The sequence below is a fragment of the Giraffa tippelskirchi genome, chromosome 4, assembly GCF_054371585.1.
Source record: "Giraffa tippelskirchi isolate mGirTip1 chromosome 4, T2T-mGirTip1v1.2.pri, whole genome shotgun sequence".
In the NCBI taxonomy this organism is placed as follows: Eukaryota; Metazoa; Chordata; class Mammalia; order Artiodactyla; family Giraffidae; genus Giraffa; species Giraffa tippelskirchi.
Window position 1 is genome coordinate 3,828,063 of NC_137278.1, and position 20,872 is coordinate 3,848,934.

Consider the following 20,872-nt stretch of genomic DNA (forward strand, 5'->3'; position numbering starts at 1 on the left):
GGCTCCAGCAAGTGCTGGATCATGGTAGACTGGATAAGAGGGCAGCCTCTGGACCAGTTCTTTGGGTCTAAGTCAAGTCTCTACCACTTAATTTGTGTAGGTCACTTCCTCTCTCTGGGCCTTGGTTACCCTTTAAAAGTAGGGATCAGGTGAAGATTAATGAGCCAATACGGGAAAGTTCTTAAGAAAATGTCTGGCACACCAAGAGTTCTATAGAAGGTTTTGTGCAATTGGTTCATATCAGGGCCCCTTGGGCAGGACAGGGGGCAGAGGCCTTGCTGGTGGGAAGGGCATGGAGGCATGGCAGGTCCAGAGGATGAGGGGGGCTAGCTATGGGCTACCATACCTGATACCTGTCAGGCTGTCTGTCTGGTTCCCCAGGAGGCCATCAGGGGTAACAGTGCCCCCAGTAGAATTGGGTGACTGTTACCGGGTGGGCAAAACCTCTGGGAGAGAGATGAAAGCACCCTGAAATTGGCTGCTCAGCCAGGTCATCCAGGTGCAGGACAGATGGGAGGGGCCCTGGGAGGAGGAGAGGGTGAGGGGCTGATGGCTGAGCGGATAGTGAGAAGGAGGCGCAGCTGACTCGGGAGACACTCGGGGCTTCTGGCGGTCACCTGTGCTCCCTGTTACCAGATACACAAGGGAAGAGAAACATGGATCTGAAAGAACCTGGCTGGGGTGACCAGGGCCAGTGGAGTAAGGAATCCAGATTTATTAAAAAGCAGACAGTGATTTTACTAACAAAGTGGGTTTCACAGGAAAGGCAAGAGGATTGCTATCAGGACAAGCATGCCACAGAAAAAACTATAGGCAAGTCCACCAAACAGAGAAAAAGAGAGTTACTCTACAGAGAATAGTAGGCAGCTGGGAAACAGAACATTGGAGGAAAATCCATTGGAGCAAAGTGCCAGTTCAGGGGTGGTGAGGGCTTCCCATTGGCTGAGCTGCCTGCTTTCCCGTTGGCTAAGAAAAAGATATGCAAAAAGGCAAAATGGCCTTACAAATAGCTGAGAAAAGAAGCGAAAGGCAAAGGAGAAAGGGACAGATACCCAACTGAATGCAGAGTTCAAGAGAATAGAAGGAGAGATAAGAAACCCTTCTTAAGTGAACAATGCAAAGAAATGGAGAAAAACTATAGAATGAGAAAGACTAGAGATCTTGTCAAGAAAATTAAAGATACCAAGGAAATGAAGGACAGAAACTGTATGGACCTAACAGAAGCAGAAGAGATTAAAAAGAGGTGGCAAGAATACACAGAACCATACAAAAAAAGTCTTAATGACCTGGATAACCACGATGGTGTGGTCACTCACCTAGAGCCAGACATCCTGGGGTGTGAAGTCAAGTGGGCCTTAGGAAGCATTGCTACAAACAAAGCTAGTGGAGGGGATGGAATTCCAGCTGAGCTATTTCAAATCCTAAAAGATGATGCTGTGAAAGTGCTGCACTCAATATGCCAGCAAATTTGGAAAACTCAGCAGTGGCCACAGGACTGGAAGAGGTCAGTTTTCATTCCGATCCCAAAGAAGGGTAATCAGAACTTTTTCCTGGGGGATGAGACTGCTGTGTGTTCTGGAGAGGGTCAGGCTGCTTCCTCGGAGATGATCTGAATGACCAGGGGAATCCGGTATTCACACTGTAGACCGTGGTATTCCCTGAGCCCAGAGCTTTCCAAACATAAAGCTGAGACAGAAGAGTCAGGCTTTAGAAAATACACACTAAAGGGAATTCCATGGCAGGCCAGTGCTTAGGACTCTTGTGTTTTCACTGTAGGGGGCACAGGTTTGATCCCCGGTCAAGGAACTAAGTCCCACTAGAGACATGGTGAGACCAAAAAATAAGAAAAAACGTAACATATATAAACTAAGTGAATAATAATAAAACAAAATGACAGTGCAGACCTTTGTCTGCCCCCAGGTTGCCCGTCTGGTCCCGGGTCTGCTCACACACTCGGATGCTCCCACGTTCCTGGCTCTGAGGCATCTATCTGCTGTCTGTCTCGCTTACTCGGGACAGCCAAATGTTAGTCCATCAGTGATCCCGTTATTCCCACAGAACTCCCACTCCAGCATGGATCTGCCCGCCTTTCCTCCTCACCAGCTGCTTCACGAGCTCTGGGGGCAGAGAAGGGCTGGGGTCCCGCTGAACAAACCCAACTGCTCCGAAAAGCCACACCAGGGGGAATGCCCCAGGGTTCAGCCCCCAGGCCAGGAGGGCAGCACGCAGGGCAGTGAGGCAAAAGAGAACCCGACAACCGGATGAAAACACCGATGTACACACGGGGACCATGATAATGTCTTCTGTGGCAGCAGTTCAGAAGGTCCCTGGGGCGGAGATGGGAGAAAGGCATGAAAAGACCAAGTCGCACAGTGAGAGATGTGCTCCGGTATTTTATCGAGTCTGTGCTTAACTGGGGGAGAAGAGACACCGTAACAGTACGCGAGGGGAAGGCACAGTACGCCGCTGGAGCTAATGACTGTCACCGCGTGTCAAGGCGGCGCCACATCCTCTTCTGTAAAAAGTCCCGAGGGGCCTCCCTGGCGGTCCAGGGCTTAGGACTCAGGCTTTTACTGCTGAGGGCCCGGGTTCAATCCCTTGTCAGGGAGCTGAGATCCTGCAAGTGGCGCAGCGCAGAGCAGCCAAAAAAAGAGAGGAGTCCCTGGGAATGAGGGGAAGCAGCCACGCAGAGAGAGGAGCACAAAGGGCATGTCAGACGGGCACACACACACAACAGTTCAGTCTTATGACTCCAAAACCCCCCGAGCTCGGGGATAGACTCTGGGGCTGTGTGGAAATAGGAATTGTATTCATCATCGATGGGAATACATGTCTCTCCGATGGAGACAGTTTGGTCACGTCTGCCAAAATTACAGGTGCATTTACCCTCTGACTCAGCGGTCCCAGTTCAGGGGGTCCATCCTGCAGAAACACCTCTACACTTGCCGTATGTATGTTTTATTTCCTGCACCTTCCTCATCAGAGCAAAAGACTGGAAACATCCCAGCTCCCTCTACTAGGGGAGAGGCCACGTGACGACCGTCCACGGGAGGAAACAAAGTGTTACTGGGGTAGAAAATAAGGAAGAAGAGGGAAGCGAGGAAGCCCTCTGAGTAGTGACCTGGAAAGATCCCCCTGGTGCTGACCGCTGGCAGGGCTGAGCCTCACTGGACAGTCCCCCGGACTTCGGGCTGCACCTTGAGGAGTAGCTGGATCTGTGAGCCCAGGACTTCTGGCTCAGCTCAGCCACTGAGCAGGAGGGGGACTCTAGCCAATGCCCTGGGAGCCCCGTCTGATTCCCCGAGTGAACTTGAGCCCAGCCTTCTGAGTTACCGGTGGGAAGACAGAGAATGGCTGGTTCTTTTCTGACTGTCTGAAAAGATCAAGGCCACCTTCGTGACAGCACCTAGGAACAGACATCTCACAGGCCCATTTTCTGGAGGGCAAGGCTGAAGACAGCGAAGGGAACAGGTATGCAGGGTTGATGGGCAGCATGGGCACTCAGACCAAGGACCTCACCTCCCCTCCACCACAGCCCCCGCCTGATTGGTCCTGAGCGGCTGGACAGGGACTCCTGTGGAACCTGTGGCTCCCACCTGAGCTGGGACACCTTCCCGGGCCCCGAAATTGTCTGAATCCGGCTCTGGTCGGCTCCAGGCTTGTTCAGCCCGGTGTTCCCAGGCCTCTAGAACACTGCCTGCTACGAGGTAAGCAAGCAAATTCTATCGAACCAGTGCGACCCTCCCAACAGGCCTAAGAGGTAGGGGTTATGTTACAGGTGAGGAAGCGGAGAGATTCCGGGGTTCGTTCACTCGGGCCTTCTGCGCTGTGAGTGGTCCCTGCTGTGTGCAGACCCCCGGAACACTGAGGTGAGCCCACCCACAGGGGGCAGTGTCTCAGCCACAGCCGCAGGTGGGGACGCAGAGCCAGGGCACCTCTAGCGCCACATCTTCCACCAGCCTTGGGGCTAGAGCAGGTTCTGGAGTCAGCTCCAGGGCCAGAGCCCCCTGAAGCGCTAGAGCGTGCCCCATCCGTAGACTAGTGCCCGCTCGGGCCCCAGCGACAGAGCTGGAGATGGGACCAGCTCCAGACTAGAGCCAGCTCCAGCTCAAATGGACCGGCTCCAGAGCTAAAGCCATTTCAGTCGCTAGTTCTTGCACTGAATCTGGTATCAGCGCCAGAATTGGAATCAACCTCAGAACTAGAGCCAACTCTAGAACTATCTCCAGCATGGTTGCCTGATACAGCCGTGTCCCAGCCTCCTAAGAGGCACCAGCTCCCAGGCCTGTTCTGCAGGCCGAGCCAGCCATCTGTCCAGCCTCGTCCACAGCTCCACCCTCAGCGCCCGTCCCTAAGCTCCGGCCACTCCTGGCTACAACCCCAGAGACCTCCTCCACCTCGCCTGTGAAAGTGAAAGTCGCTCGGTCATATCTGACTCTTTGCGACCCCATGGACTATACAATCCATGGAATTCTTCAGGCCAGAATACTGGAGTGGGTAGCCTTTCCCTTCTCCAGGGGATCTTCCCAACCCAGGGGTAGAACCCAAGTCTCCCTGCATTGCAGGCAGATTCTTTACTAGCTGAGCCACAAGGGAAGCTCGCCTGTGAGGGCAACACCTTATTTCTGCTACCTGTTATGATATTTTTATACTTAATACGCTAAATTTTAGATGCAGTATAATCTCATCTTTCATCGGTTTTGAGTGGGGCACTTTGTCAACTCCATGCGCTGGACTGTGTAACATCGCCACTCCCTAGTTCAAGAGCATCTTCATCAGAACAGCAGGAGCCCTGGCACCCACCAAGCAGTTATACCTCAAGCCCCGCCCCTGACAACCATCCACCTCCTTCGGTCTCTGTGCACGGCCCTCCCCCTGGCCTGCGGCCCCCTCCAGAGCACGGCGGACCCTCCTCTGCCCCGCCCCACCAGAGGTGAAGACCTCTGACAACACCAATGTGTTCGGTGCCACTGGCTCCACCGCCCAGCATGACTCCGTCCTGGAGATCCTGACCTTCACAAGTGGGGTGAGGTCAGGCATGGAGCCAGCTCAACCTTCCCCCACATGAAGCCAAGGGGCTCAAGGTTGCCAACAACCCCTTCTCATCGCCCCCTGCACTGGCTAGTCACAGGGTGCCCTGCCAGGGTCTACAGCCAGCTGGGAAGCCGAGCACTCACAGACTGAAGAGACCAAGCCCAGCTGCGCACCTTGTTCCCAGAAAGACAGTCTAGACCACCCGAGCGCACTTCACCTTGAACTTCTGCTGCCAGGATGACACTTGCTGCTCCACGGGCCGACCTGGCCTCCGGTGGCCCACTCACAGCCTCGAGCGCCTTCTCATCTTTGGACCAGCTCCAGGCTCTGGCTTCCAGTCTAGAGCTAAGCCACGCCCATCTCCACTGGCTCGGGCATCACTCTGGGCACAGCTGCCAGAAGCAGAGCCGGCCCAGCCCTGGAGCCCGTCCACCAGGCTAGCTCCGGCTGGCCTTCCGAGGAGCGCTGCCCCCGAGCATGGCGCCCTGTCCACCAGCCAGGCCCTGTGCGCCTCCCCCGCACCTCCTCGGGTGCAGGTCACACGGTCCCCAGGTGTGCCCATGGGCGCCCCAGAGCACCACTCACCCAGCGGGTGTGACCCCTGCAGAGCTGGCCCCTCCCTTCAGTCACCAGCTTCACCAGAGAGACTCCAGGACCAGGGACAGCTCCCACTCCAGGGCTGTGGCCACTCAGGAAGGGCACGGACCTCAGCGGTGGGCACGCTGCCCTGTGCTGAGTGAGCGCGTGCCCAGCTCCTCCACTCTGCAGTGTGTCACGACAACGCGAGCGGTGACCCCAAGTCCCCTGATGCCCAGGAAAACAAGGTGACTACGCCACCCCTCCCCGAACAGCTTTTCCCAGCTCTCCTTCCGGTGACCAGTCTCCCCCTCCACACCACAAAAGTGGCCAAGAGGCCCCAGTGCTGGATGCTGGCACGGGGCGCCCTGCAGAGTCCAGGGCACCTGCTGATCTCGCCATCCTTGGGTTCTGGGAGTCGACCCCGTCCTCATCCCCCAGGACCTTGGGCCTCCGCGGGGCCTCCGCACGTCCGTGGAGCTCCGGGCATACGAACGCTGGGTCTCGGGGACTGCAGCCCAGCCCCTTGCTGTCACTCTCCATCCAGGTGGACGACGCTGCATCATCCACGTCAGCCTGGACGTGAGAACACAACACGGACAAGAGCTTCGTGCCCACCGGAAGGGCGACGACGCCTCGGTGCCCTCACTCACACGTCCCTGGGTGCAGACCTCTGCTGAATGGCTGCCTTGACAAGAGGCCACCTCTGGGCCCTCCAGGCAGTGGGCCCCACCCTGAGACAAGGTTATGAACTGAAGTGATGCTTGAGGGGGAGATAGTTAACGTGCCCTCCATGCTCCCTCCAAATCCAGGATGCTGCGGATCTGATAGGACAGACCCCTCATGTCCTGTCCCCCCCACACACACAACCTGCGGTGACCTCCGACCCCTGGCCCCACACTCAGAGCCCTGTGCGGTCTGGTCCACCCTCCCTCACAGGTGAGCACCCCTCACCCCCACCCCAGCCTCCCTACCGCCTTCCTCGCCGGGACCCTTCCAAGCCCTGCCCCCCAGAGACCCCTGCCTGCAGCGCCCCCTCCCCACTGCCCCCCGAATGACAGACTCACCACCAACCTGGTTCAGAGCTGTCTCTAAGGCTCCTGCGCCGGAACCGATTCTGGGGTCAGAATGATGACCTGGGTGCAAACCTACAGTAGAGCCACGTCCCAGCCCTGTGACAGGCCAGCTCCTGCAGTGACTCTCAGAGCCTCTGTTTCCTCCACTGAAGATGGAGTCAGCGACTCTGACCTCGGGAGAGAGTGGCGACTCTGACCTTGGAAGGCTTTGAGGGGATAAAGGTTGAGAGATGAAGGCGCCCAAAGTGCTGGACCTTTTGTCCAGTGTCCTGCCATCAGACAAGGGGACAAGGTGCAGAGGAGGAGGGGCAGGGGCGGCCTGACTGCCCCCACCATGCCCAGGCTCGGTGTCCACCTCCAGCTCCATTCCCGGTGACCTGGCCAGGCCCTGGACGGGACCGCGGAGTGGAATGCAGGGACCAGGACGGGGGACACATTCCGTGTCTCTCTGGTCCCCAGGCCTTCCCAGCAAACAGCCCAGGGCCCTGTGGCCCCGCCTGGCTCGGGTGGGGGCGGCCCCAGGTCTAACCGGATGAGGGAGTTCAGAGCAAGAGGCAGAGAGGCGGACCCTAGGGCCCACCGCTTGGACGGCCGTTACTGGCGGGCGTCCCCGCGGTGAGGCGGGGTCTGCGCGTGCGCCGTCCAACGGCCTGTGTGCGCCTCGCGCGGGGTCCACCCACTTCGAACCGTCGGGGGGAGGCCGGCGCATGCCCAGAGTGCTCCCTGGCCAAACGCACCTGGCAGCCAGGAGCTGGGCTAACAGCATCTCCTCCAAATACTTCTAATGAGGCAACTGGCAAACTGAGGCCAGAGAGGCAGGAACTGGCCTGAGGCCGCGACGTGGGCCACATCCAGAGGAGCTGGGAGGATTCCACCTCCTAGGTCAGGGCTCAACCGTCCCGGGGAGGGGTTTGCTTGGGGAGTGAGAACCTCTAAGATCCCTTCCCATTTGGGGCCCTTTCCTCTGGGCATCCCCACGCAAACGCAGATGCTGGAACGTGCACACACACACACACACACACTCTCCCACACACACACTGTCTGTCTCACTGCCCTGTTAGAGATCAGAGGGGAGTGAACAGTAGGGAGGTGATGAGAGGAAAAGAAGAACGCAGTTGTGGTTTTGAGACAGCTCTGCCATGGGGGCAGGGGCTTCCAGTCTCTTGACAACAGGCCTGGGCTCATAGCATGATGAAGGGAGAGGTGCCAGACTGATGGCAGGGGGTCCCCAAGGTGCCCAGAGGTTTGTCCTGCATCCTAGAGACAGGACCCTGCCCAGCCCACCTGTCTGCAGACGCTGGAGGCAGCAACACGTTCTCCTGCTGCGTCCCAGTGTCCGAGGCTCTGGCCTCAGCGAAGCCCGTCCTGAGAGCCTTTTCCAAAGCTGCAAGCCTTGGCTCCGTCTGCACCCCGGATGCCTCGGGGTGTTGGCCTGGTGGCACCGAAAGATGACACAGGGAGGACCAGGGCAGGCCACCGCTTTGATCCCTCCTGGGTAGTCCTGTGTCCCCTGCCATGTGCGTGCGTGGAAGGTAAGGGGAGAAGGGGCTCATGTTGGAGCAGGAGCAGGCTGATGAGGGGTCAGAAGACTGGTGGGCTGGTCATGTTCACCTCCCGGGTTGATGCTGGTAAGATGTCTGCGGAGACTTCCCATCAGAAGCCACCCAGGAATCCACCCTGGGTTCCACCAAGGGCTTTGCCTCTTGAGTGGCCATCGTCCCAACCCAAGGAGTCTGGGCACCTCCCTTCCTCCTCTCCCACCATCCAGCCCCTGCCTTGGCCAGGCACAGAGTCAGTGTTCACATCTTTGTAAGATTCTTCAAGCCAATTCCTTTATTGGAAAGGAATTTCAGGATAGGAACGTGAGTGTTTTTGCACTGTTTGTTTTTCGAACTGTCCCTTTTTGTCTGAAAATTAGCCCCGTGTGAAAAATGGATCTGCCCTGAACCTGGATGAGCCCCTCAGGGTGAGGGTGGTCACAGCAGACCCCCTGGAGAAGCCACTGGAGCACCTGGTGCCTGCCTTCCGGGGCAGCGACCTCTCCTACGGCACCAGCTTCCTGTGCACCTACCGAGCCTTCACCCCCCACTCAGCAGGTCCTGGACCTGCTGTTCAAGAGGTGAGCACCATACCCCTCCCTTGCACAGCGGCTCCCCACCCACCTACCTGCTGTGTGTCTTGGGGATGTCGCTTTACCTCTCTGAGCCTGAGTTTGTTCACATGAAAGCTGGGCTGCCAAGAGGCCCGACCTCATAGGGTTGTCGACCGTCGGATAAGTGTGGACCGTGCGGCCCCGGGCCCAGCCTTATGGAAAGGGCTTCTGAGGGATGGGATGGTTTTCATTAAGGTTTTCTTCCCTGCTCCCCGCCCCCCATTGATGAAGCTCTCTGCTTCCATCCCTGGGGCAGAGCCATCTTCCCATTTGTAAAGGAAGTTCAGGATCCTATCTCAGGGTCCCCTCCTGGGATTAGCCAGAGCAGGGATCGCTGGGGGCTGGGGAGGCCCCAGGCCCCTCAGGGGTCTGTAAGGTGTTGGTTGGGGTTCATTCATGCAGCGCCTACTGTGCGCAGCGCGGCCAGGCCAGGGCAATGAACAGGGCAGGCGCGGCCCTCCCTGCCCTCCTGCAGTTCCCTTTGTGGAGAGAGGGGCAGCCAGGAGTGAGTCAGGCTCCCCCGAGGAAGGGAGAGGTGGTCACCGTGGACAGAGGGCTCCCTCCAGCCGAGACTGCCCACCCCTCTGCTGACCAGGCCTTGGCCTCCAGATGGGCGGGGTGGGCCCAGAAGCCCAGCCCCCAGGGGGTACCAGGGGAGGGGCGAGAGGAAGGAAAGTCCAGGCCCTGACTCCGCTGCCCGCCACCCGCCCCCAGTGCCATCTCCTCCATCCTGGGCACCTGGCTGGACCAGTACTCGGAGGACTTCTGTCAGCCCCCCGACTTCCCCTGCCTCAGGCAGCTGGTGGCCTACGTGCAGCTCAACATGCCCGGCTCCGACCTGGAGCGACGGGCCCACCTCCTCCTGGCGCAGCTGGAGCACGCGGACCTCAGCGAGGCAGAGCCGGAGGGTGAGGAGGGCGGGGTGGGTGCTGGACACAGGGGAGCCCCCACGGCAGCTGCTGGGCCGGGAGCAGAGACTGGCCGCGGACCGCCTGCGTGGGGACCGCCGTCGGGGACCGTCCTGTTGTGGGTTTGGGGGCCGAGGCTTCTCCGGAAACCTCTGGGATGTGATCCTGTCTTTGGAAAGGCAGGCGTGTAGGTGGTGTCTGCTCCTCTGCAGCTCCAGCGGCATCTCCGGATCCAGAGGCGGCTGCAGCCCCGGTCCCCGTCCTTCAGAGGAGCCAAGTGCAGGGGCACAGACGTCAACGCGGCCCCAGGGCCTGCATCCGCCTTCAGCTCGAGCGCTCCCTCTACCGGCGGCTCCAGAGCGGCGCCGACACCAGCGTCCGTTCCATAGTAGCTCGGGAGCAAGACTTCCGCTGGCCCCGCCCCCACCTCCCCCCCACCCCCGGGGGCCAGCTCGCGGTCCACACCTTCCACCTGCTTCCCAACCAGACTTTTCTTCCCCTCCCCTGTGATGGGGCTTTTTGTCTTCAGTTCAGTCGCCCAGTCGTGTCCAACTCTTTCTGATCCCATGGACTGCAGCATGCCAGGCCTCCCTGTCCATCACCAACTCCTGGAGTTTGCTCAAACTCATGCCCAATGAGTCGTTGACGCCATCCCACCATCTCATCCTCTGTCGTCCCCTTCTCCTCCCGCCTTCAATCTTTCCCAGCATCAGGGTCTTTTCAAATGAGGCAAGCTCTTCGCATCTTCTTGTCTTGGGGCTTCTTTTTTTCTGCTCTACCCTTTTATATGTGATGATTTAGAATATTCAGATATAATAGTATTTCAGCCGTCATCATTTTAAGTTGTACAATTCATGAGCATTAAGTACCTTCACAATGCTGTGTGGCCACCACCGCGCTCTCGGTGGAAAACTTTTCACCCCCTGAAAGGGAACCCTGTGCCCAAAGCACCCACTCCGCTCGCCCCCCTCCCCCAGCCCCTGGCCACCCCTGATCTGCATGCTCTGTTTCTTTACCTATTCTAGACGTTTCCTATCAGTGGAATCATATAATAAATGTCTTTTTGTGTCTTCCTGCATCTTTGAAGAAAGACTAATTTTTGTTTTATATCATTATTCGGAAAAAAAAGTATTTGATTTGCAAGGGAAGCCCCAGATGGATTAAAACACTGTTAGTAAATTTATGCATAATTTCAGGGTAGAGACCTCTGTACTGAGTGTGACACCACAGTTAGAAGTCATAAGGAAAATGGCTGACCCTTCCTGTGGCAAAAACAAACCCCCCAAAATGCAGAAAGTGGAAAGATAAATCACAAACTGGAATGGCATTCCTCATACCTGTGCTGTCTGCTTAGTTGCTCAGGCATGTCCGACTCTTTGTGACCTCATGGACTGTAGCCCGCCAGGCTCCTCTGTCCATGGGATTCTTCAGCCAAGAAGACTGGAGTGGGTTGCCATGCCCTCCTCCAGGGGATCTTCCCAAGCCAGGGATCGCACCCAGTTCTCCCCCATTTCGGGCAGATTCTTCACCATCTGCGCCACCAGAGAAGTCCCCTCATATCCCAGGGAAATGTTTAACACCTGTGTGGGCCTAAAAACTCTGCAAAGTCAATGTTTTTAAAGGAGACAAAGAACAGACGCAACTCCAACAGGAGACAACACACATGGTCAGCATACGTCAGAGGCGCCCATCCTCCCCACTGAGGACATGAGATGTAAACATTGGGAGACAGCAGGGGCACCATCACACCGGCAGCTTTCTAGTCTGGTGACAGCCAGCATCAGGGACGATGTGAGGCACGGCAGACCCCCTGGAGGGAGGTGTAGAAGGACACTCCTCTCTGGGAGAACCGTGCGTGGGACCCCAGAGCTCCACAGGCAGATCCCTTTACCTGTAGAGCGACTCCTAGGAGCTCACCCCCAGGGATCCTCGCGTGATGTGTGTGCCCACGTGCACGTGTGTGCCTGTGCACTTTGGGGTGTCAGGTGGGGAGGATCCCAGGGGTGTGTACCTGCAGAGCGAATCCTAGGACCTCACCCACAGGAATCCTTGCTTAGTTTTTCACAGATGCATTGTCAAGAGTCTCCATCAATGCACTGGTTGAAATAGCAGGGGACCGGAAACACTCGTGTCCATGGAGAGGGGATGGGATCCACCAGGTGTGGTCCGCATGGATGAGTGAATGCCCTGTAGCTGCTAAAGTGGGTGCCGGCAGGGAGACCCCAGGGTGGTCTTACCTGAAACACATGTGGCCCAACCCTCTGCATCCAAGATCCCAGCTATGAGACCACATGGATGTGATGTCAACAGGGAGACACAAACATACGTGAATGAATCTGTATGTGAGAGACAGAGACAGAAGGAGAAAGACAGCTGAGAGACAGGCGTCAAACCACTCACCAGGGTCACCTCTGAGGGAGATCAAGGTCTTGTCTTCTCCTTTACTTGATGTTTCGATGTTTTATAATGTGTATATTACTTTAATAACTCTAAAAAGATTAAGAACCATTTTAAAGTTATTCCTCTATCATTCCTCTGTGGAGTAATATTATTTAGTGTTTTTTCTGTTTATTTCTGGAGAGCATAATACAGTTGGGATCACAGTGGGACTGAGATTTACAGGTAAGGAATTCCAGTGTCGTGGTCTTATTCTGTGGTGTTGGTTGCCAATTCTCCTCTTTCATTTCTGATTTTATTGATTCGAGTCCCCTCCCTTTTTTTCTTGAGTGTAGCTAAATGTTCATTTTGTTTAACTTTTGTTAAATGAATTTAAAGAACCAGCTCTTCGTTTCGCTGATCTTTTCTGTTGAGTTTTTATTCTCATTTCGTTTATTTTTCACTCTGATCTTTGTTGTTTTCTTCCTTCTACAAACTCTGGGCTTCGTTTATTCTTCTCTTTCTCATTCCTTGACGTGTAGGGTGTTTATATGAGATTCCTCTTGTTTACTGATGTAGGCATTTATCACTATGAGCTTCCCTCTTTAGAACTGCTTTTGCTGCAGCCCTAGTTTTTATTTCTAAAGTTGTTTTATTAAGAGGACAATAAATGTTTATTACGTTGAAATAGAGAATTATAAAGAGATTAAGAATCAAGGAAACCAAGTCCTTCCACCTAGAAGGAGAGCTGTAACGGGGTGTCTGGTTCCAGCCCTTTCTGTTTGTGTAGGGGGTGGGGGTCACCCCTGAGAGTGTCAATGATGATGGGAATTCTGGGGCGTGTGCTCTTCCAGAACCTGACTCCCCCAGGACTGGACACTGGTCCATCAGTCCCCTCTCCTTTGTGTCTCCCGTGGCCCAGATCAGAATTTCTGGGGAGGCCGCTGCTCTGGGACATGAGGCTGTTCCAATTTTTCACTTCCATCCTCCTGCGGAAAGAAACATCCTCGCCCATAAATTTTTATTTACCATGGATCCTCAGAACCGGAGTTTCTTTTTCCTAATGTAAAGGGGTTTAAGGTGTTGGCCGCAGTTTTCCGTATCAGTGGTGTCTTGTCAACTTTGATCCCTGTTTAGGAAACCAGAGGTGCAAACTCTCAGGGGTGCAGACTCTCGGGGCTGAGATCTTAGGGAGGGAGTAAGGGGAGGAGCTAGGAATGGAGATAATGAAGGCGCCTGAACTGGCCCAGCGGGAAGGCCTCTGCACCAGCCACCCCGGCCCCAGCCTGTTCTAGGCTCCACCCTGCCCTCCTCTCATTCTCTGCTCCCTACCTTGACCCCCTCCAAGTCCCAGCACCTCCCCAGGCCCAGCAAGCAAGCCTCGCCCCCAACACACCCCTGCCCCACACCCAGGCTCCGCCCCTGATTCTTCTGCGAACTCCTTGGCTCAATACCACTATGATTACTCTGACCACCCAGTGCCCTTGGAAACTGAAATGCTGCCTCCCAAGTGCACAGAGAGACGGGATGGGTGGGGCGCATTCCAGGGAGCTCATGGCAGCTCGGTTTGGTGGTTTGGGAAGGGAGGTTCACCATCCCCCCCTCCCTCTCACCTCTGGCCCCCAACACAGGTAGTGGTAGAAATGTGCCATAAGCTGATGAAGAAATTGAAGTTTAAAGAGACTTGCCCACTTTGTGCCCTATGGAGTGGCAGAGCCAGGATTTGAACCCAGTGCCTGTTAGACCCCTCAGGGCCCACCTGACATTAAAGCTGCATCCAGATGCTACAGGAGGGACCTCTGGGCTCTGACATTCCCTGAGCCGGTGGTCCTGGTGCCCAGAGAAGGAACCTCGCCCTCTGGTGGGGATAGGCTGGTCCAGGTACTGGGAGAGCCCACAGTACCCAGGGCTGGTGGCCATTCCCCAGCCGTCATTCCCAGCCCCAGACAAAGAGATTAGCTTTGCCCCACACCCCTCAAGTTCAGAGAGGGCTGAGGCTGGGAAGGTGCAGACCCCAGGGAAGCCAGGACTCCGGAGTTCCAAGAGGCCACAGCCTGGGACAGTGGCTAGCGAAGAGCACAGGGTCCAAAGCCAGGGAGGCAGGGATCCTAGACCCAGTTCAGCCTTGTTCTAACTGGTGACCTCAGGCAAAACTCTGAGACTCAGTTTTCCAATCTGTGAAATGGCCTGCCTGATGGGTTATTTGGAGAATTACTCAAAAAATGACACGTGGACCTTTTGCCCAGAGCCTAGAATGTGTTCAGAGACCCCTGCCAGGCTCACAGTGGTCCCGCAGGGCCCAGGGTACATGATGTCCCTCCTCAGCGGCCCCACCTGTAGCCCTGCTCCCAGGAATAGGCAGCATTATGTGAAGAAGGTCCAGGAGGTCAGCACAGCACAGGTGAAGGAGGCTCAGTGCTGGAAGGACAGCTGGAAGACCTCCATTCTCCTGACTCCCAGAACCAGCAAAGAATAAACCTAGAATTGACTGGATATTTGTGACACATTTTATCTAACCAATAAGAGCATTTCAGCAAACATCTTCCAGGTCCTCCTCATTTTCCAAAGGGCCCTTTGATCCTCTGATTCTGAAATCTTTCTCTTTGGGAACCTCCATCCATCCTTGTCCCTGTCTCTGCTTCCACTTCTCTGGGCCTATCCGCCACCCAAATTCCTTCCTCAGCCTCATGCTTCTTTGGCCGGGTTTGGTTTCCACTCTGTAGCCACCTGGCATGGTTCTCTGCCTCGGTTTGCATTTTCTGGGGCCGTGTCCCCTCTGGGGCCTTGGTGATGCAGGCCTTTTGTCCCCTTCTTACAGGTGAGGAAGCCCACCTGTCCAGAAGGTGGATGACCTGCTCAAAGGCGCAGCGTGGAGCTACGGCAGAGCAAATGGGACTTGGGGGCAAGTTGTTTGTTTGCAAGTGAACCCAGGAAGCCTGGGGGAGGACGTGGGGTAGGGGGGCCCTGGAGGAGGGAGCGCTGTGGTGGGCATCAGCTCAGTCTAGTTGGGCAACCAGGTCCCAAAGGGACTGGCTCTGTCCCCCACGGGTGGACGGTCAGCCCCAGGATATTAACACCCCTCACTGCAGGCTGGCACTGATTTGCAGGACACTCCCCGAGGCTGAGAGGAAGGACACAGGTGCTCCAGGCAGACTCTGTCGGCCTCTCGGGGACTGGTTCCCCCAGCGGCAGGTGCGTTCAGGTGGACTGTGTGAGCACAACAGCAGCATCACCCCCCGAGGTTTCCCAAATCCCAGCGCTCGAGCCTCTGCAGCAGGTTACCACACCCCCCTGTTCTCAACGTGTTAAGTCCTATTGTTGGCCCTGCTGCGGCCTGCAGCCTGCTCTGCTTGCTGATTTCGTTCTGTCTAGCCTAGGAGCAGGCACCTCCACCGTGTCGAAACAAGATCGCAAACAAGGAAACCAAAGCTCAGAGAGGGGAAGGGACAGCTCCAAAGTCGCTCTGAGAGCGTGAGGATGGATGCCGCCCTGGTCTAGCCCCGCTCCCGCTGCCCCTGCCATGCAGATACACCGGGAGCTTTGAAAGCTGAAAACCCCAGCACAGTGAGTGTTTGCCTCCCCTCTGTCACACGGGATCCTCCAGACATCTTCCCCCTCCTGCCAGGCCCTAAGCATCACACACAGGAGACCAGGGCTGCAGATCTGGTCAGCCTAGTAGGACCCCGCCTCCACAGGGGAAGAGGACTTGCCCAAGAGCTGCTGGGGCCAGGCTGGGAAGTGACCCTAGAGCTGGCTGGGTGAGATTACTGCCTGACGAGGCTCCGGGACAAAGTTTACTGATACTCCAGCTGCATTCGTGTGGGCCCAGAGCTTGAGGACAAACCTCCATCATCTGTCCAAAAGCCTCTGAGCTGGGACCATGGTTCCCCCTTGCTCTAAGTGGACACTGAGATACTAAAACCCTCCCTGGCCTGTGAGTAGCAGCCCTGGGGTTAAAGCAGCCCTTGGGGCTTCCAGGGGGCACTAGAGGTAAAGAACCCGCCTGTCAACGCAAGAGACGTAAGAGACGCAGGTTCAGTCTTTGGTTCGGGAAGATTCCCTGGAGGAGAGCATGGCAACCCACTCCAGTATTCCTGCCTGGAGAATCCCACGGACTGCCTGCCTGGTGGGCTACAGTCCATGGGGTCACCCAGAGTCACCCACAAATGAGGTGACTTGGCATGCGGCGCAGGTTTGCATCCACTGGTCCAAAGACACAAGCTTGCCCTCCGCTGCATCTCTTCCCCATGACTGGTTTGGCCTCCACTTGGGGGACACCCGAGCAGAGGTGTCAGAACCCCGGGACCTGGAATACCTCAGTGGCCTGTTCCTCAGCTCAGCCCCATCTGGAACACACTTCACATCTGAAACAGTGCGCGCGCGCGCACACACACACATACACACGCACAGTCCACAAAACACAGGCTCTTCCTCGAAGAGCTGCCCTCTGATGCTTTCTTTTCTAAGATTTTTTTTTTTAACGTGGACCATTTTTAAAGTCTTTATTGAATTTCTTACAATATTGCTTCTGTTTTATGTTTTGACTTTTTGGCCACAGGGCACATGGGATATTTTTTAAAATATTTTATTGATTTGTTTGGCTGCACGGGGTCTTAGTTGGAGCATGTGGGACCTAGTTCCTTGATCAGGGATTGAACCTGGGCCCCCTGCATTGAGAGTTTTAGCCACTGGACCAGGGAAGTTCTGGCATGTGGGATCTTAGCTCACTGACCAAGGGTCAAAGCCATGTGCTCTGCACTGAGTGGCAAAGTCTTAACCACTGGACCACCAAAGAAGTCCCTCTAACGTTTTCTATTTTACATAAAAGTCCCAGCTCTTCTGCCAATTCGGTCACAGCCCGCTGAGCAGTGCTGGGGACTGTGGGTGCCTCTGAGTGTTCCCACTGCCAGGATACCAGACCCTCCTGCCCACCCCTGCGGTTCCCCTACGGGCTCTCAGTGACAGAGATGAACAGTGATGTATATGAGCAATTTATACGTCTTGAACCATTTCCTCTGGTTTCTAGAAATAGATAAACCCAGTTGAAGTGGGGAGGGGTCAGTTCAGTTCAGTCGCTCAGTCATGTCCGACTCTTTGCGACCCCACGGACTGCAGCACGCCAGGCCTCCCTGTCCATCACCAACTCCCAGAGCCTACTCAAACTCACGTCCGTCGAGTCAGTGAAACCATCCAACCATCTCATCCTCTGTTGCCCCCTTTTCCTCCTGCCTTCAATCTTTCCCAGCATCAGGGTCTTTTCCAGTGAGTCAGTTCTTCACATCAGGTGGCCAAACAAAGCATTAGAGTTTCAGCTTCAGCATCAGTCCTTCCCATGAATATTCATTCATTCATTGGAAGGGTGAATATGAACACTGGAAGTGGGGAGTGGTGTCCGAGTCCTATTGCGGAGTCACCCTCCAGGAGGAGAGTCCAGGACCTTTTATCTTCCCTCACCCTTTCACCCAGCTTCTCCCAGACCAGCCCTGAGGCTGTCCTTGGGCTCGATTTATCCCCTCCTAGGGGCAGGAGGGAACAGGGAAAACAGAGAATGCTGGTTTGGCTGTTGAAGGAATGCTGGCCTGTGTGCCAGGGCCCCAGGGCTGGATCTGCGCATCTGGCTCACCTCAATGACCAGGCAGGGACCAGTGCCTGGAAGGCACATCAGAGAACTTTGCAAACCTCTGAGTGACACCAACCAGTCAGTTGGTCCCAGACCAGGTCCCAGGGAACCAGTTGTTTGCAGCTAAAAATGGAAGCACAATCTTTAGGTCAGTAGTCACCAGCTCCCTGGCCTGTGCCAGGCCCCTGCAGACTCTGGGGAAACAAGCCCTGCCCTACAGGAACCTGTGACCCTCAAGGGAAAGCCCAGGGACCCCGGCAAAGACACCCACAAAGGATGTTGTGCCCGGTGCCACACGGATCTGCATTTGCAACTTCAGGCTGCATCATCGTGACCCTGGCAAACCCATAGTTGTGGGAAAGAGGGTGGGGGCGAGAGAGGATGGTCACACACCAGGTCACATCTCAGTCCCTGGGAGAGCCACCAAGTGGTGGTTCTTGGCTTCTTGAAGGAAGGAATTCAAGAGTGAGCCATAGTGAAGTGAAACAAGGTTTATTCAGGGAAGAAACACAGTCCATAGACAGTGTGTGTGCCATCTGGAGAGGCACGAGAGGAAGCAGGATACAGGGTTGTCAGTTTTTATAGGGGTGGGTGATTACACAGGCTAATGAGTGGGACATGCGTTTGAGCAAGCTCTGGGAGTTGGTGATGGACAGGGAAGCCTGGCGTGCTGCAGTCCACGGGGAAATAGTCTGACGCTACTGAGCAACTGAACTGAACTGGATGAGTGGGAGGAGTATTATAGCTATTTTAGGGAAGTGGTGGAGATTTTCAGAAATTGGGCCACCGCCCACTTTTTGACATCTATGGTCAAGCCTCCTCAGTTCAGTTCAGTTCAGTCATTCTGTCATGTCTGACTCTTTGCGACCCCATGGACTGCAGCAGGTCAGGCCTCCCGGTCCATCACCAACTCCCGGAGTTTGCTCAAACTCATGTCCATCGAGTGGGTGATGCCATCCAGCCATCTCATCCTCGTTGTCCCCTTCTCCTCCCGCCTTCAGTCTTTCCCAGCATCAGGGTCATATACAAGTCGCCTGGGGTATTATAATGAGCTGTATCCCAAGACTCAAGATCAAGCACACGTTGAGTCCACCATCATGGACCTAATTGATTCTAATCAATTTAGGCCGTGTCCTCAAGCTATGTCATCCTTTTAAAGTTTGTGCCCTGCCCTCTTCCTGTCTCACTATAACCTCTCTGAGCCTCAGTTGTTATTTTGTCTCCCATGCTGTTTCTCTGCATACATATTCCTTAACTTGTGTTAGTCGCTCAGTCCTGTCTGATTCTTTGTGACCCCATGGACTGCAGCACGCCAGGCCTCCCTGTCCATCATCAACTCCCGAAGCTTGTTCAAACTCATGTCCACTGAGTTGGTGATGCCATCCAACCATCTCATCCTCTGTCGTCTCTTTCTCCTCCCGCCTTCAATCTTTCCCAGCATCAAGGTCTTTTCAGATGAGTCAGTTCTTTGCATCACATGGCCAAAGTATTGGAGTTTCAGCTTCAGCATCAGTCCTTCCAATGAATATTCAAGACTGATTTCCTTTACGATGGACTGGTTTGATCTCCTTGCAGTCCAAGGGACTCTCAAGAGTCTTCTCCAACACCACAGTTCAAAAGCAACAATTCTTCAGTGCTCAGTCTTCTTTATGGTCCAACTCTCACATCCATACATGACTACTGGAAAAACCATAGCTTTGACTATATGGACCTATTTGTCAAAGTGATGTCTCTACTTTTTAATACACTGTCTAGATTTGTCATAGCTTTTCTTCCAAGGAGCAAGCATTTTTTAATTTCATGGCTGCAGTCACCATCCACAGTCATTTTGGAGCCCAAGAAAATAAAGTCTGTCACTGTTTCAGTTTTTTCCCATCTATTTGCCATAAAGTGATGGCACTGGATGCCATGATCTTCATTTTTTGAATGCTGAGTTTTAAGCCAGCTTTTTCACTCTCCTTTTTCATCCTCCTCAAGAGGCTCTTTAGTTCCTCTTCACTGTTTGCCATTAGAATAGTATCATCTGCATATCTTGAGGCTGTTGATATTTTTCCCCAAAATCTTGATTCCAGCTCATGCTTCATCAGCCCAGTATTTCTCATGATGTACTCTGCATATAAGTTAAATAAGCAGGGTGAATACACAGCCTTGATGTACTTCTTTCTCAGTTTTGAACCAGTCTGTTGTTCCATGTTCTGTTCTGTTCTAATTGTTGCTTCTTGACCTGCATATAGGTTTCTCAGGAGATAGGTAAGGTAATCTGGTATTCCCATCTCTTCACAGTCTGTTGTGATCCACACAGTGAAAGGCTTTAGTATAGTCAATGAAGCAGAAGTAGATGTTTTTCTGGAATTCCCTTGCTTTCTCTCTGATCCAATGGATGTTGGCAATTTGATCTCTGGTTCCTCTGCCTTTTCTAAATCCAGCTTGTACATCTAGAACTTCTCAGTTCACTTACTGCTAAAGCCTTCCTTGCAGGATTTTGAACATTACCTTGCTAGCTTGTGAAATGAGCACAATTGTATGGTAGTTTGAACATTCTTTGGCATTGCTCTTTTTTAGGATTGGAATGAAAACTGTCCTTTTCTAGTCCTGTGGCCACTGCTGAGTTTTCCAAATTTGCTGGCATACTGAATGCAGCAGTTTAACAGCAGCATCTTTTAGGATCTGAAATAGCTCAACTGGAATTCCATCACCTCCACTAGCTTTGTCTCTTGTAACGCTTCAAAGACGAACTTGACTTCACACTCCAGGATGTCTGGCTTTAAGTGAGTGACCACACCATCGTGGTTATCCGGGTCATTAAGATGTTTTTTTGTATAGCTCTTCTGTGTATCTTTGCCACTTCTTTTTAATCTCTTCTGCTTCTGTTAGATCCTTACAGTTTCTGTCATTCATCGGGCCCATCCTGGCATGAAATGTCCCCTTGGTATCTCCAATTTTCTTGAAGAGAGCTCTAGTCTTTCCCATTCTGTTGTTTTCCTCTATTTCTTTGCATTATTTACTTAAGAAGGCTTTCTTATCTCTCCTTGCTATTCTCTTGAACTCTACATTCTGTTGGGTATATCTTTCCCTTTCTCCCTTGCCTTTCGCTAGAAAAGATATACCCAACTGAATGTAGAAGGGTACA

The 20,872-nt window shown here is 54.3% G+C and overlaps 1 long non-coding RNA gene across 1 annotated transcript; it reads right to left on the minus strand.

The window, feature by feature from the left end:
• Positions 1–2,380: 2,380 nt before the first annotated feature.
• On the minus strand, positions 2,381–6,186 carry LOC145545796 (uncharacterized). The gene is made up of 3 exons (XR_014082191.1): positions 3,198–6,186; positions 2,947–3,066; positions 2,381–2,617 (listed from the first exon to the last, which is right to left on the minus strand). It is a non-coding gene; the product is annotated as an uncharacterized LOC145545796 (long non-coding RNA).
• Positions 6,187–20,872: the final 14,686 nt, after the last annotated feature.